The sequence below is a fragment of the Gracilinanus agilis genome, chromosome 1 (assembly GCF_016433145.1).
Source record: "Gracilinanus agilis isolate LMUSP501 chromosome 1, AgileGrace, whole genome shotgun sequence".
NCBI lineage: Eukaryota > Metazoa > Chordata > Mammalia > Didelphimorphia > Didelphidae > Gracilinanus > Gracilinanus agilis.
This window is the reverse complement of record NC_058130.1, coordinates 83,454,249-83,465,802: the sequence shown is the minus strand read 5'-3', so window position 1 is coordinate 83,465,802 and position 11,554 is coordinate 83,454,249.

The window sequence follows — 11,554 nt, the reverse complement described above, 5'->3', positions numbered from 1 at the left end:
TCTCCTTTCTTTAACACTTTCTACCTAGTTAGCTTGAAGTTCCTCTACATTTTTCTTCTATCTCATTTCTTCTATCCATTTCCTTTCTATTCCATTTGACACCACCCTAATTTCAGGCCTTCCTCAACTTGCACCTAAAATACTATCATTAGTGCTCATTGCTTTCAGTCCCATCCTTCAATGTGCTATATACTACAGAGGTATCAAGAAAAGAAGTTAGGCACACCACAAGTTCTCGGTAAATGGTATTTTCCTGGCTCATCCTACAGCAATAAACAATTTATAAGTGACTACTTTAGTGCAATCCATTGTTCTGGGTACAGGGAAGATTGGAGAATAAATGAGACATCACCCCTGCTCTTAAGGAATTTATTAGTTCACATTAAAATCCTTCTTCATATACAATGCAATTGATAGGGAAAATAAGTAGTATTTTTCTTCCTTTGATATGTCCTAGGTGTGGACACAGATCTTCATAAGAATACCATTCATTGTCTTGAAAACTGTCACTTTAAAAATGATCAGAACTGTAGAACTAACACCCTTGAACCCTACATTTTAGAGATGAGTAAAATGAGGCTCAGAAAAATGAAGAATCTTGCCAGGAGATCACACCTGCTCACTTGCTCACCCACTGTCAGCAGGTTTTTCTGTCCTTGAATCATAACTAACTCAAAGGATAATACATTCAATTAGGCTTTTAAAAATCATGGTTCAAATATATTCGGGTTATACCTTTTTTATCATTCAATATATTTGATCAGAAATTTCAAATGGGCCCAGAGTATTTTTCCCCTTAACCTTTACACAAGTTTGCATTGTGGAAACCAAATTGCCCAAGTGAGATAAAGGTCTTTCATCACCCCATTAGGAGATGATGGAAAATAAAAGCAGTATTTTGCAAAGGTTTGCATCATTCCACTATGTTGTCTCTTGAATATAAGCAGGACATTTTTTAGCTTCAAAACAACTTCCCCTTGGAGGGTCCCCTGGATGACAGGACTTTTCCTTTGAAAATTAAACTTTGTCCTTGACTTTAGCATTGTTTTTCAGGACATGCATTGCACAATTCTCCTGCTGATAATGAGTAAGCATGATGCTGAATAAAGACAAAATACAGAACAGTGGGTTACGGGCCCACGAGGTTGCAGCCTCTGCAGACTTGGATGACACATACTAGCCTATTTCATAGACAAAACACTCCTTGTCATCAACATAAGTCTGATGTATGGAGAAAACATAACTAGAGGGAGCACACAAGTAAAAAGGCTGAAAACAAGTTTCCTGGAAAACAATGTCCTAGTTTCAAAACAACTTGAAGCAGACCTACTTTGGTTGTAAAAATTACACTCGAAAAGAAATCATATTGTAAAAGAAAAACTAACCTGAGAGCCATTTGAAAGATTCATATAGAAAAGAAAAATAAAAACATACAAAAGCATATCTTTGAGAGTTTTGAGCCTTTCCTAAGATAAGAAGTTTATAAGATCATTGATTTAGAGATGGAAACATCTTTTAACTATGCCAGTTTCCTCACTATATAAGTTGGAAAATGGACACAAAGATGTTAAGGTAATTATTCAAAGTTATGCAGATCATAAGGAGCAGACCCAGGTCCTCTGAATCCATATCTAGAAATGTATCTCTTATGTCTAACCAAGTAATTTAATTCCGTTTTAGCAATTTAAATGAATGGTTGTTAGAATACTATACATATTAAGCTAGTCCTGAAATAGGCAAGTATGAAATGAAAATCAAGACTCGCTATATTTGTGCCATTCCTTCCAACTTAGCTACCTAATTAAAAGATTAATTTGATATGATTTGTTTTGATATGGTATGTTTTGAATCCATATTGACCCCAACTGATCAATTAATTTGTGTTATGGTGGAAAGAGCCCTGGATATGCAATGAGAAGACTGTGTGGCCCTGGGAAAGTCATTTGACCCCCATTGCCTAGTCCTTACAACCTTCTGCCTTGGAACCTATAAACAATATTGATTCTTAGATGGGAAGGTAAGGGTTTAAAAAATAAGTAAAATTTTAAAAAGAATAAGGCTTTTTAAAAAATTAGATAAAGCATGAATTAAATGGTTTTGCCTTTTCTCCATCAATTCTTTGCGTTGTACATCTGCCTCTTCCAACAGGAGGATTCTTTCTTTGTTCTTCTTACTCTGAAAACAGCAAGGAAAAACAAAACAAACAAAAAGCTCAACCTATTGTTAGTTCCTCAACTTAATGAGGGTCTTCATTTTTTCTGATCTTATTCTTATAAGTCCTTACCACATTTTTGCATTCACCCTTATTTTCATGATTTACCTTTCATTTTGGACACACATCTTTTAAAAAAAAAACTTATCCCTTTAGAGAGATCCCTGTGAAGTCACATTAGTTCCTATAGATGTGTATCTTTTTTTTTGAAACCTGAAATTCTGCTGAATTGAATTTTAGATGCTAAATTTATGAGACGTACTCCCTTTTCCAACTTCTAGCAATGGAAGCATGCCTGTCATTGATTAATAGGTAAAAATAAGATGCCTAAAACTCTAGAATGCAGTTCTATATGCTTGACTGATTACTTATGATACATTTCATGTGGGTTGGATTATATTAGATAAGTTTGGGTTTAATAGATGTGTATGTGTACACACACATACATCTATATGTAAACATATAAGCATGCCCATAGACATAAACATGCATGTAGGCATTATGTATGTGCATTATACACATGCACACGAATATACGTGTGTATGCATATGTATATTCCTTTTCAGTTGAATCTCATAGAAGAACTTGTAAGGAAGTTTAAACATTCCTAAACCAAAATACATGATGCCTATATTCCATGAGATAGACTTTTCAGATAAGGAAAAGGGCTGACAAACACAGGACTTTCCATTTGTGGAAGGCTATTCTATAGACAGCATTCAATGTCATCGGTTTTGTATATTTGGCACTTATTTGTGTTCTGTTAGCAGTAAGTCTGTCCTTTACGCTTTGGTGAAGGTTAGGGGGCCGCTGTAGTATTACATCAAACACTGAACTCAAATATACACTGGGGACGGGTTCCGCATTATTGACTGAGATGATGTCCAATGGATGCTCTTGCTCTAGCAAAGCACACGTGCAACACAAAAGAAGAAAGGGTTATTCTCCGAACGGGAAATTATGTAGAACTCTGTAGAAAAAGTTAGTGCTTTGATTTTGATGGAAATGGGTCTCCAGGGGCCAAGTGAAGTGGAAGGTTAACTAGTCTCTGATTTTTATCTGGGTAAATGATTGGAATAAGGAATTTTTGACCCGAATTTTTTGGAAAATTGCCTCAAGTTTATTTTTCTTTGTTCACATGGCACAGTCAGAATAAAATCAATAGTAACCTTGGATCCTGTTTCTTAATGAAGCTTTAAAAACACACACACACACACACACACACACACACACACACACACACACACACACTAAAACAAAACAAAACAACCCTCCACCCATGGCTTTAAATTTGCCAAGTTAACACAGAATCTCCTAGAATCTAAGCTCTGAGGCCATAATCACGTATCACTTACATTCTACAGATCCAAAGAGACTAATGCATCCACTGAATGGTTCTTAAAATATTCCCATTCTTTGGATTTTTAAAACCATTAAGTCAATAAAAAAATAAAAGAAAGAAATAATAATAAAAGAAATAAATAAAAAGAAATAAAAGAAATCAGGAGGTATCTTCCCAATTCACTACTGTTGTAAAAACAAAAGTATCTTGCATCATGTCCTAGGGTGTAGCAAGGTGTGACTTCATGGTCACATGGAGACAGAGTGGTAAAGGAGAAAGCTTAACGACTGCAGTTAAGGAACTTGGGCTCGAATTATGCCTCTAATGTTTGCTACTTGTGAAACTTGAGGCAAGTCATTTTGCTTTCATGGCCCTCAATTTCCCTGAGGAGAAAAATGAGCAGGGTCAAGCTATATGACCTCTAAGGTTCCTTCCACCTCTAGGTCTGTTATCCTACCATCATTGGATTTGATACTTTGGTGTAGAAATGACCAAATGTCTGGAAACTCCAAATTGGAAAATGAAGAAATCAGAAGGGTTGCTGATCAAATCAATCTGGTATTTTTAGATTAATCCCAAAGCTAAGACCATGTGGTTTATGCACTGAAGATCAGGAAAGAAAGGAAGCTTCTGGTAACCATGGACAATGCCCATAGAAATCTTGTCAGAGCAAGAGCATGGCTCTGATCTCCCAGAGTGGTTCAGCCATTCTGATAGTACTTGACACTGAAAAATGACAAAACATTCTAATATTCTTAGCAAGAATATATTTAGAAGTCAGGAAATCCACCACTTTCTTTTGCTGGAGAAGTGGGGAACAAAAATATTCAATATGAAATACTGGATATTCTGTCTGATGAAGTTTTGCTGATGTTCATGGTTCCAAGGTGAAACTTCTATGGGCATGTATATGGATGATGACAAAAACAGTTGATTTAAATGGATGATGTAAAGAGACAAAAGACATCAATAACAGTTTTTAAATGCTTCAGCACTCCACTGAAAGCATCTATCCAGTTTCCATTAAGACAGGATTCAGTCAAATTCTTCTCTCCATAACTGGAATTCACCCCTTCTTGGCTTCCCTAGCTTCCTTCATATCATACCTAAAATCCATCCTTCTGTAGAGATCCTTCTTAATTGCTCTTAATTCTACTGCCTGTCCTCTGATAGTCATTTCCAGTTTTTTTTTCTATATATGGCATTTTTGTTCGTTTTTTTCTTTTTTAGCACGTTGTCCCCTTCATTAGACTGTGAGCTTCCTGAGAACATGGACAACTTTTGACTTTCTTTGTAACACTGTCAGTTGGCACAGTGCCTGGTCCATAGTGGGTGCTTAGCAAATGATGGCTGACTGATTTGGCTTTGATATTTACTCCCTGTGTGGCCTCAAAAAATTCATTTAATCTCAGTTTCAATTTCCTCATCTACAAAAATAGAGAAATGGACAAAATATTTCTTCTAAAGCTGAATTCTATAATCTCATATAAGATCTAGGGCTTTTCACGTTGAGAGCAATAAAAGAATCATCACTAGTATAGTCTGTAGACTTCTTACACAATTAAATTATGAGTATTCCACATTGATCTAACCACTCTAGTATTTTTACCAAGAAAACCCCATGGACAGTGGTCTACAAGTTCATGAAGAATTGGACACTGCTGAATAATAACAACATTGATCTAGGAATATAGATCTATAATAAGGATTATTTTCAGTAAATATATTTATTTTATTTCATTTGGACAAGATCTATGATTTAATTGGTGAAGGATATTATCCATGTGGAAATTCCTTCCACCAAAGCAACTGACCTATAATTTATTGTCTTTGAGAATTGCCCAGGGAACCAAGAGTTCAAGTGACTTCGTTATGGTATTCAACCTTTGAACTTGAACCAATAAGGTAATGTAATTTCATAAACCAGTAAAATAGCATAGTGTAAGTATTATCCTCATAATTAAATAGCTTTTTCATGACAAAGGCAGGCAGTGAACCTAGGTCTTTCTGACTGTGTGGCTAGATGAAGCGATGAAGAGATGCCTCTCACTCCTACTTTCCACAAGGAAATGAGGGCCCAGAGAGACAAAGAAATGTGCTTTTTCATTAGATCTTAGTTATTTTATCTTTTATATTAAGGACTCTTGGTTGGTCTCATAAGGGATATTGGGTGGAAAGAAGGTGGAAAGACAGATGTAGCTCATGGGATTCTGTCCAAAGAGAACAAAGCAGGGTAAGGTCATTGCATGAAGCATTAACTAAGGTTACCTTTGCCCTCCAGCTCACAATTGCCATTAGGAGCTTAATGAATGCAATTTGAAGACGAGAGTGATGAGAACTGAGTACCCATACATCATCGTTGACTGAAGTGATAGTGTCATCCATTGGATCAAAATAAAAGAGAAGGCAAAGTTATAATAAAGAAGAAAGCAAATAAAATATAATATTAAAAATCTATTTTACAACTACCAGTTATTCAGTACAATTGTCTGCCTCCTTTATTGTTTATCATCTCCAATTAACACTGTGTATTCTGCAATTATCTTTCCTTGACCCTATACACATTACACTCTTGCTTTTGAGAATTTCATCCATTCCCACAGCATAAATTCTCATGTCTTGGTGCATCAGTTGTGACACCCTCCATCTCTTGCCTGAGCCTTAGCCCAGCATCTATAAACCTTCTGTGTATTTCCACCTTCATATCTTTTCACCATCCCAATTTCAAAATGGCACAAAATTAATCTCCTCCCTGCAAGGGAGGAACAACCTCTGAGGATTGCTATCGTTGTTAATGTCCTCAGTCTCTGAGCCTCAAAACCTCGGAGTCATTCAGGCATTCAACTAACTTCCAATTCCAATATTTGTAAACATGTATTAAATACCTATTGTGTGAGAACACTATCTAATGTACTGGAGAGAATATGAGGTTTAAATAAAATATAATCCCAGCCATCATGAAGCTCAATTAAACAGCTGTCATACACAACACTACATGGTAAATGCATCAAAAGGATGGAGAACAATAAACTATAAAAGCTTCAGGAGGAAAGTGGCTACCAACTTGGAATTTAAGAGAAATCTGTCTAAAGAAGTAACCATTTGAGTTGGAGATTAAAGATAGAATAGGAAGGTAACAGAGAAATGAAGAGGGAGGAAATTCTAAACTTAGGGAACCACAGAAGAAAAGGAATTGAGAAAAGTGAACATAAGGAATATGTGAAGGTCAGAGAGAAGACTAATTTGGATGAACCCTGGGGTGTGTGGAGGATTGTGATATGAAATAAGACCGAAGAGTTCAAATAGCCCAGACTATGGAGAGCTTTGAGTGATAATCAAAGTAGCATGATCTTTATTTATCAGTCAATGGAGAGCCACTAAATGACATGTCAGATTAATCTAAGTATCTTTCTATCTTTCTGTTTTTTAAAAGGTCATTCTACCTGGCCTTACCCTCTATGGCATATCCTTCAAGATATTTTAGACTGTGTGGTAAGAAATGACAAACACGTTAATGTTTTTCATGAAAATTATGAAGAGTGAAATGAACAAAAGAAAGAGAACATTATATACAGCAACAGAAATATTATCCAAAGAACAACTGAATGCCCACCTCCAGAAAAGGAACTGATAAATAGAAACATGAAAGACACATTTATACATAAACATACATTTGCACAAAGACATATACAGTACCCCTTCTACATCCTGACTTTTTCCATTGTGGTTTTCATACATCACCAGTCAGCATAAGAAATTAAATGGGAATTTAGGAGGAATTTTTCCAAAGTCGCAGATGACACTTGAAGGCTAGAAATGTTAACACTGATCTGCATATAGCCTATGACCAAATACTTAACTCAAATTTATAGTAAGGAACTGTAAACACCCCATAAAAGAAAATCTCCATGATATGGGGCATCTGTGTGTGTGTCTGTATAAGCACGCAAGAAATAGTTTATATATAAACATACACACACACATAGAGGTATCTTTTCTATATCTTGAAATTCCCTGTTGTGGTTTTAATATATCATGGGCCAGCAAAAAAAATTAAATGGGAACTTATATGTATGTGTGTACATGTATACACACACATACATTACACATATTTATATATATACATATTTATGTATAAGTGCATATAAATGTATGTATTTATGTATGAACACATTCATGCAGGAAGGAGAGGAAAGAAAAGAAATGCTTGTGAACTTTAATGTAACAAATATATGAATCAAATTTTGAGTGAAACTAAAAGATATTTTAGATGCTTTCATATCATGGTGAAATATTTGAATAAGAGCTTAGTGGAGATAGTGGAAACCTAGATAGAGCTTCTGAGAATTTAAATAAAAAGGAAAGAAAAATATATGAATGGAATAGAATATAGAATACAGAAGTTTGATAAATCCATTATTATAAAACATGGGGAAGGAGAATATAGAGTAAGGAATCAAGAGCAGGATAGCTAGGTATCCTCAATAAATTTAAGTCATCTGGCCCAAATAGACTATGTTCCAGGGAACAGAAAGAACTATGGAATGTTATTACACAGTTTAATCAGTGATTCCTGAAAGATACTGAAGAACAGGAGAGGTGCTGCTGCAGAGCTAGAGGAGGACAAATACTGTCCTGATTTTCAAAGAGAAAGGGAAGCAAATGAAATCTATAAACTAACAAAGCCTGACTTTGCTTCCCTGCCAAAATTCTAGAATGTGTTATTAAAGGGATGTTTTGGGAACATCTAGAAATGAAAGTGGTGATAACCAAGAGCCAGCATGGCTTCATCTATAGTGGGTCATGACAAACAAACAATATTGTATTTCCTTTCATTGTTTATGGTTATAAGACAAATAGATCAGGAGAATGTTGGAGTTATGTTCTATCCATATTTCAGCAAAACATTTGACAAAGTCTCATGTATTGTCCTTGAGGACAAGAAGTATAGATGTGAGCTGGAGAATACTACTGCTAAATGGAATTTAAAAATCATTGAATTAAAGTCATACCCAAAGACCAGTCATTAATGTCTATGTGCATATGTATATTTGTGTGTGTATACAATTATATATTATATATATATATGAATGATCATATTGCATGTTGTCATTTTAAACTATATTTGGTATGTACACAAAAAGAAGTGAAATAAAAGGGGAAAATATTTTTAAGGAGATGATACTTTATTTTATTTATTTTTTAGAAAATTTTTCCATGTTTACATGATTCATTTTCTTTCTCTCCCTTCTTCCTTTCCCTGGGAAAAATATTTTGTAATAAATATATTTGATAACAATATAACATCAAAAATATCAAACTGACAAAAGTAATTCTGATTTTCAAATGGCTTAATGTTTTAAAGACACTTTTTGAAAGTTGAAACAAAATATGAATAATTTTTGAATTTTGAAATTTGAATTTGAATTTTGAAAAAATTTTAAAAGTCTACAATAAGAGAAACATTAAACAAAATGTTAAAGTCTACCTTGTGCCTTTACTATGAAAATTGCTTAAAATGATAGAATGGAATGTGATCGCTATTATTTTGTTGATGAGACTTTAAATTGGTTTCCTCTTTTTGGAAGGTATAGTAATGTACATGGAGTTACAAAACTCCTCATAGGGCAGCTGGGTAGCTCAGTGGAGTGAGAGTCAGGTCTAGAGACAGGAGGTCCTAGGTTCAAACCCGGCCTCAGCCACTTCCCAGCTGTGTGACCCTGGGCAAGTCACTTGATCCCCATTGCCCACCCTTACCACTCTTCCACCTATGAGACAATACACCGAAATTAAGGGTTTAAAAAAAAAACTCCTCATAACTCTTGACTCATTGCTAGGCTTATTTACAAAGGAAAAAATAATTCTACCTATTTATGCTCACGTGGTTATACTTGATTAATTTGTGAGGGTAGAAAAACTAGATGAAGCCTATTTGTCCAATGATTTGGACAATGGTTGAGTCTATTAACATAATGGAATATTATGCTAAAACTTAAAACTGGAATCTATGCTTTATCTCTGTCACTAACTCCTGTTACACAAAGAAATAATGAAAGATATGTTTTGCAGAGTAAGGAAAGCAGAATAGAAAAAGAAATACTTTAATTCTGGCTACTTACAAAAATCAGTACTAATAAGACTTTGTAGGTTCATAAATGAAAAAGAGATGGAAGAGGAATTCAGAGAAATATGGGAAAAAGTATATGAACTAATTCAGAGTAAAATAAGTAGAACCAAGAGAACAACAACCACAGTGAACAACAATACACAGGAAGAGATCATTGAGAGCAAGTGACCTCTAAGTAATGGAAAAATCAATAAAAATCCCAGAGAAGAGCAGTGACATGCCACTGGAACCAAATGTTATGAACATTGTTAGACATGTTCTCTGTAATGGATGTTTTGCTTACTTTTGTTTTTGTTTTAATAATAAGGGAGGGAACCTTCTTTAAGTAGAGAAGGACTGTAATATAAAGAAAAAAGGTATCAATAAAGCCTATTTTTAAAAGAAAAGATTGAATAGAGGAGCACAGAAATATGCAATTGTATTTTTATTTAGTTTACATGTATATTTTTCTTTTATTAAAATATAAATATTTCAGATATAATGTGTATGTATTTCTCATTGTGTTTACTTGAGCATATTTGTTGAAAGTATTATAAAATCTCTGATATTTTTAAAAGAATATTTCTTTTTGCAGCTTATAGTCTGAGCATTGAAAGGATGTAACCTGCCTATACAATTAGGTAAGAAGCATTTAGTTAGTGCCTGCTATGTGTCAGGCATTATGCTAAGGGTTGTGAAAGGAAAAAAACAGTCACTGCCCTCCAAGAGCTCACACTTTAATGGAAGAGACAATATGCAAAAAATGATATATACAAGATAGATGGAGTGGAAGTGAAAGGTAAACTCATAAGCAAGGTAATAGTGTGGTGGGGACTAGGAAAGGCCTTTTAAAATACGTGGGACTTGATCAGAATTTTGAAAGAAGCTTGGAAAACCAAGAGGCAGAGATGAGAAGGGAAAGAAAGCATTCCTAACGCATTCCTGTAAAGTGTAGGTAGTTCTTGTACCAAGATTTACCTCATTCAGAAGACTGGCTCTCAATCTCCTGCACTACCTTTAGTTGTTATCCTGTCTTGTTAGTTTCCTAGATCAATGAAATGTGAAGTCCAGTCCCTGTCCCTCTATTTATTTCTCAAGATATGAGTCTCAGTTGTACTATTTACTAAGTGGAAAAATGGGTGCTGCAGTGGATAGAACCTTGGGCTTGGAGACGGGAAGATTCATTTTCCTGAGTTCAAATTCAAACTCAAACACTAACTGTGTGATCCTGAGCAAGTCACTTCACCCTGATTACCTCAGTTTCTTCATCTGTAAAATGATTGGAGAAGGAAATGGTAACGACATTCCAGTATCTTTGACAAACAAAAACAACAACAAAAACAACCTAACTGGGGTCAAAAAGAATCTGACATGACTCAGCAACAACACTTTTTTTGTTCAAGATTCAATTTTTAAACTGCAAAAAGAGGAGATGAGATAAAATAACCTCTAAGTCTCCTTTGAGCACTAAATTCTCCCATCCTAAAGAATGAGTGGGGATTTTCTTTACAATTTAAAGGCAGCTTGGGATACAAGAAGGTGGGTAATAAAATGGTAAAGTGATTATTGCAACTCTCCTGAGAATAGTGTATTTCCTCCATAAATTTTCCCTTCTAGTTTTATCTCTTTTAGTGAGTGAATGAGCAGACAAAGGGTTGAGGTTAAAGCAGAAAAGGAAGTCAAAAACCTAAATAACCTAAATGGTTGCAGCTGACTCACCAAGACCAACATAATGCTAAGTTTATTTGTACCTAAGGGCCTTTCCTGTTTCCTCAAACAGTACATAGATTTGTACAATATTCAGAGAAAGAAAGAAAGAAAGAAAGAAAGAAAGAAAGAAAGAAAGAAAGAAAGAAAGAAAGAAAGAAAGAAAGAAAGAAAGAAAGAAAGAAAG